The sequence below is a fragment of the Oratosquilla oratoria genome, chromosome 20, assembly GCF_046742065.1.
Source record: "Oratosquilla oratoria isolate Oo_2021 chromosome 20, ASM4674206v1, whole genome shotgun sequence".
In the NCBI taxonomy this organism is placed as follows: domain Eukaryota; kingdom Metazoa; phylum Arthropoda; class Malacostraca; order Stomatopoda; family Squillidae; genus Oratosquilla; species Oratosquilla oratoria.
The window spans coordinates 30,993,848-31,000,133 of record NC_134796.1 but is presented as its reverse complement, the minus strand read 5'-3'; positions in this window follow the sequence as shown (position 1 = coordinate 31,000,133).

Sequence of the window (6,286 nt, the reverse complement as noted above, 5' to 3'; positions counted from 1 at the left end):
CTTGTGCCAGAATCTTCTCTTCAATCAAGACGGGCCCGAGTTTGGCTGACACCTTACGTACCATAATACAAATGTTCCTCGCAATTTAGCGATCTGTGATCGGGCAGCACTATTTACCGATCCTGTAATTGCGCGGCCATCTCGAGATCGCGAAAGGATAATTAATGGACTATATATGCTAATGAGTGTTTCTTTGACCGACAACAGTCTGTGCAGAGCATTCTTGTGAACCAAATAAATGGCAGCATCTTGTATTTTGAATTACCGAGAGGATTGTTACAGAGGGACTTGTCAGTTTTAAGAAATCTAGAATCTTGTTAATCGGCGGTTCGTTCTCTTTCATTCACACTGACAACATATCACTGAGCAATTATTTTGTCTATCTCAGTAATCGGCGGTTCTCTTTCACTGACCATTTCAACACGGAAACCCATTGGATGGAGTTTGGTCCAGTTCAAGACCTCAATCGACTGAGAACCAATTGAACCCATAATTAGTCCCTTTAACTACATGCAACTGTATGCATTGACCCGGAGCAAAGTAATTCTACGTCATCGTATTGAAGGAGTTAACATTGAGAACATACCACCGTTTTGTCCAACGGACAACGTCACACGATAACCACAGGGAAAATATTAATGATGTATATTTTCCAAAGCCCCAGAAAAAGTCAAGAACCTACTGGTCACCAATCTGGCTTATGATCAGCTTAAAGTATTTAATGTACTCTCCAAAAATATGAGGAACATCACTGGTTGTCTAATGAACAAGTTCAAATGTACGCTAGACAAGTTCCTAAAATCTGTGACAGACGAGCACCCAGTTCTGGGCTGCACCTGCAGATGTAGGACCTCTGATACCAGACCAGATCAAGTGGCCATTCTGCAGTGGGACGCCAGATCTGGAAGCAGCGGTGGACCACCACGACTGTGTGGAGGGACCTCAAAAATCCACCAAGTAAACAAATAAGTAGATACGATTTTATCTTACAAAATTAGCGTAGTTTTTCATTACGTAAGTTACATTTTCTGTTAATCATGCATATACAAAAGAGAACGAAACGAATTAGTCTCAAATTGGGCAATGACGTAAAGCTGCAAGCAAAAGTTCTGCCCCATTCTACAGTTTTCACAACGTCAATATGACTTTTTTCTATCGATTACGTCATACATTTTCCTATTTCGCTTACAGTCACATAATTTTCATGAATAGACAAAAAAAAAAGTCAGACGAATGATTTAGATTTTATATAATGAAAAACTGGTTGGGTAAAAAAAAAAGGGTCTTTTCCATTTTACGTCATGCAGAATTTTTAGGTTAGGTTAGGTTAGGTCAGGTTAGGTTAGGTCAGGTTAGGTCAGGTTAGGTCAGGTTAGGTTAGGTCAGGTGAGGTTAGGTTTCTGATTAATATTCATTTCTTACCTCTCAAATTGTTGAAATCGACTGCATGCCATAAGATGGGAAGAATCCAAAAATGTTGCTCCTTACTGTACATGTAAAACAGGAGGCACAGCTGGAATTTTACGACAAAGGAATTGCAGCGCTCATGCCAAAATTGCTCAGAATTCCGACGAAGAACTCAAAAAAAGATGCCTTAGAGAAAGGTACAGTTTGGACAAAGGAGATCAGTTACATCATCAAAGACATCAAAAAGCGAAGGAAAAATATTTACTTTTTCTTTTATATAAAAATCAAATCATGTGCAAAGGCAAATTCTATATCAATACCAACATCATAAAGATATATGGCAAAATATTAATGATTAATTCCATCCTAATTTCTCATACGAAAAGACCAAAGCAAATAAAGGGTCCAGACTGAGAGTACAGCCTCAATCATGGCATTTTACACAATCATCTCGTCGTCACCCTATCAGATTTTAAGTCTAGAGATAATCATATCATGAGACCCCACTTTGAACCCTTGCAACCCAATCAGTTCAGTCGATAGATACGTCCATCAATCAAAGAGGGAATACACAGTGCTCAGCAAACCTGGTGGAGGATACTCAGAGGTCATTCTAATATCCTTGACTACGATTTGACAACGTAGAACGGGTTTATGTACAATTAGTTCAACTCCTTACAAGGGTTGTTTATACTTGACCCGGCTGCTGCCATGTGATTCACCATGGTCTTGGATCACGTGTTGGACTCGTGGTCGACAGCTATTGACCTCCCGGATGAGAGCTCAGAGCTCGTACGACCGATCTATGGGTAATGCTGTGACCTTACACGCACACACACAACACCCCGCCCATGACAGTTGCAGTAACAACCTGCAGCACAGCGATACTGAAATTATTTTATCCCTGATCGGGATTCGAACCCGTACCGCCGTAGTGGCAGGCGAGAACTTTAACCACTGCGCCACGAGATAAACTTCTTCTGCAGTCAAAAGCGTTTGTGTAGCTTCCAAGTCTTAAAATATGTGACACAGAGTACACGACAAATGACACTGTCATAGTCACCGCTATGACCTCAGAAGAAACAAGTCTCTTTGCTTCCAGGTCAATCGTCACCGCTGTGACCTCAGAAGAAGCAAGCCTCTTTGTTGCTTCCAGGTCAATCGCTGACCTCTCTCGCTCACGAAGAGTCGTTCAAAGGTGACTGACCGTGATTGGTCAGGGAAGAACTTGTTTCGCTCGAGACTGCTGCTCTAAAAAGCAAAATTAAATACATACATAAATGAATAAACAAATAATGAATGAATGTATAAATCAATAAACAAATAAATAGGTAAATAGATAAATGAATAGATAAATAGATGGAGAGAGATAGGGAGGGAGGGATAGAGAGACAGAGTGACAGAGATAGAAATTTAATTAATAGATAAAGAGATAGAGATAAATTGAATTAATAGATATAGAGATGAATCAATAGAAAGAGATAAATTGAATTAATAGAGATAGATTGTATTAACAGACAGAGAGATAGAGAGAAATGGATAAATTGAATCAATAGAGAGATAAATTAAATCAATAGATAAAGAGATAGAGATAATTCAATTAATAGATAGAGAGATAAATTGAATTAATAGATAAAGAGATAGAGATCAATTGAATAGATAAAGAGATAAATTGAATTAATATATAAACAGATAAATTGAATTAAAAGATAAAGAGATAGAGATAAATTTATTTAATAGATAAAGAGATGAGATAAATTGAATTAATAGATAAAGAGAGAGATAAATTGAATTAATAGATAAAGAAAGAGATAGAGATAAATTGAATTAATAGATAAAGAGATAAAGAGAGAAAGAGATAGAGATAAATAGATAAAGAGATAAAAAGAGAAAGAGAGAAAGACAGAGAGAGAGAGAAGGAGAGAGAGATGATGAGAAAGAGATAAGGAAATAAGGAGAGAGAGATAAGGCGATTGAGATAAGGAGAGAGAGATAAGGAGAAAGAGATAAGAAGAGAGAGATTTGATTTGATAGATTTATTACGCCTAATGGCGGCAAGCAATTTACAAACTGAAGTAGTTACAGAGAGATGAATGTCGCGCAGGACATTGTGGAATCTAAATAAATCAATAATCACCAAGATATGGAAATCTCATGAGGAATGAATCCAAATTATTCTGTAAGAGATATTTGTAGATAAACATACATAGTACACATGTCATACATATATATGATGTATAGTATACATTCACATACATAACACATATACAATACAATATAGTAATTATATAATCCTTATGTAATTATAATAGTACTTAATTACATAAATATACGCTGCACCACCAAGATACAATACTAGAATGATATATGCATTGGAAATTTGCATAGTTAGTAAAATACTACGCTCAGTGGCGGTAAACAAAATATAAACTTATGGAGTTACAGAAAGAAGCGTGTTGCGCGGGACATAGTAGAATTCAAATAGATTAACAACAACCAAAATGCGGAAATCTCATTAGTACATCCAAATTTTCATTCTGTAAGAGATATTTACAAACATAAATTAGATCTTGTCCCTGTGGTAGTAAGTCTTTCACTGTGGGACGTGCGAGACAATAATGTTCGAGTGTGTTGGCGTTGGCAAGGTGACACAGCTTGCAGGTGGAGTAGTGAGGCACATCCTCAGTCTAGGAGACCTACCACACTGGTCGGTAACCCAGCCGGAGTCTAGCACTCACTATATTGTGTCTACGGACCAGAAGTCCGTGTCGACGATATTTGTGTGAGGTGTCAATAAAGTTATCATAGTGCTGTATGGAGACACTGTGAGCTCGCTCGGTGTTTCTACGATTCAATGTTGAAAGTAGGAAGCAGAGTGGTCATGTAGGAGATGTACGTCGGACAGTATTTGGGAGGTATCCGGATGCAGGTGCGGGCATAAGAGGAGGAGGGTGTAGCAGGTACTGTGTAGTGGAGGCCATGGGCAATGTGGTCAGAGAAGAGCACGGGGATGGAGAAGCACTCGACACGTGATGCTACAAGTCCTGATGTGAATATGTAGTCCAGAGTACCTCCACGGGAGTGTGTGGCACCACCAGTATCCCAGCGCGTGAGTCTGTATCGTTGTACGTAATCCAAAAGTCGAGGTCCATTCCGGTTAGGGATTGGAGAAGAATCACCCAGGTCAGGATGGCGGGCATTAAAGTCCCCCATGTAGATAACACCACGCAGGGTAGGTAAGGGCAAGGCAGCCAAGTTTATTCTTCCCGGGGCTGAGTAGACATTACACAAACGTAACTTGTCATGTCCTATTGCTACCTCCAACAGTTGATAGGTCATGTTTGCATCGATCGAGGTACGGAGAAGCTGGTGTGGTATCGAGGAATGTACATATGTTATGAGCCCGTTTCTGACTGGGTGGACATAAGAGACGTATCCAGAGAGTGTAGGAGCCTGTCTCTCGCCAAGCAAAGGTCCCACAAAGGCTTCCTGAATAAAGATGACAGTAGGGTTGTTCTTATAAATATATCCCTTTAAAGCTGCAAGTCTCATGTAGTCCCTTATACCGCAGCAATTCCAGGAAATGACACGAAGCTCCATATAACTATTGAAGGTACCCTTTGACTTTGCGAGAGCTGTGGGTGGAGGTGGCGGTAGGGCGTACTCCATTTGATGGGGGGGAACGAGGTAATGGTTTCTGATTCGTCGTATCTAGGTGGGAGGTGGCGGTAGGGCGTAGACTAGCGTGTTGTACTCCATTTGATGGGGGGGGGGACGAGGTAATGATTTCTGATTCGTCGTATCTAGGTGGGAAGAGAGAGCATTAAATTTAGCATCAATTGAGGAAACAGTGGCAATCATTGCCTTCTGGCCCTCAACAAGAGTAGTGAGTATTGTATCTGTGGAGTCTTGTTTGGTGGCGAGATCGATTATACGTGTTTCAAATGTATCATACCGTTCTTCTAGGGTTTTGCAGCGAGACATGAGGGTAGCGACAGCCTTACGTAGTTCAAGGATCTGGTCGGACTCCGACGTAGCAGACGAAGCAGGGACAATAGGTATATTTGGTGTGGAGATGGACGGGGGAGGGGGGCTGATTGCGTCACAGGGCGTCTGGCACAACCGTGCCAGACATTTACTCCTTGCTTGTTACATCGAGGGCACTTCCAGTGGATGTTGGTAGGTGCAGGCTGGCTGGGTGGGTGTGAGGTACCGACGGCCAAGGTAGAGTCAGGAGGTGGTGGTGGGGAGCGGTGAAGGCAGGTGCGGGAGTCGTGGGTATCAGCACACCATGCACACTTCTCTGTTGCATGGCAATAGCGAGATATATGACCGACCTGCCAACATCGGTAACACGTAGGTGTGTCGTTCTTAATTTTGAGTATTTTACAGTCAGGAAGGCAGGGGAGAAAACTGAAGGAGACAGTGGTAGGAGGCGGGTCGGTCAGGTTCCAAGTCACAACTATACGATTAATAGGAATGCCATTTTGGCGAAAACGGCGGGCAATGAACACCAGAGAGTTCCAGTGAGAGTGAGGGATCCACATTGGTAGGGTACCGGGTTATCAAATAATTTGGATATCTTCGTGGTCTCTCCGGGGAGTCTTGTACATCAAGGATGAGAGAAAGAAATTGACCTGCAGTTATGTGCTCGACGATGTCTTGGCGGCACCGTGCGATGTATACGTACCGAGACGTTACAGCAGCCATCTTAACCTCGGCGAGATCTCTTTGGAGTTGAAATGTTTTACTGACTTCAGCAAGCCAACGAAGCTTCGTTTCTACGGATGGATTTTCTCTGAAGACAAGCTTCATGTAATCCGCACGGGCAGCAAAAGCTGGAAGTGCAGGTTTAGGAGCAGCAGCATGCTACCGAGGA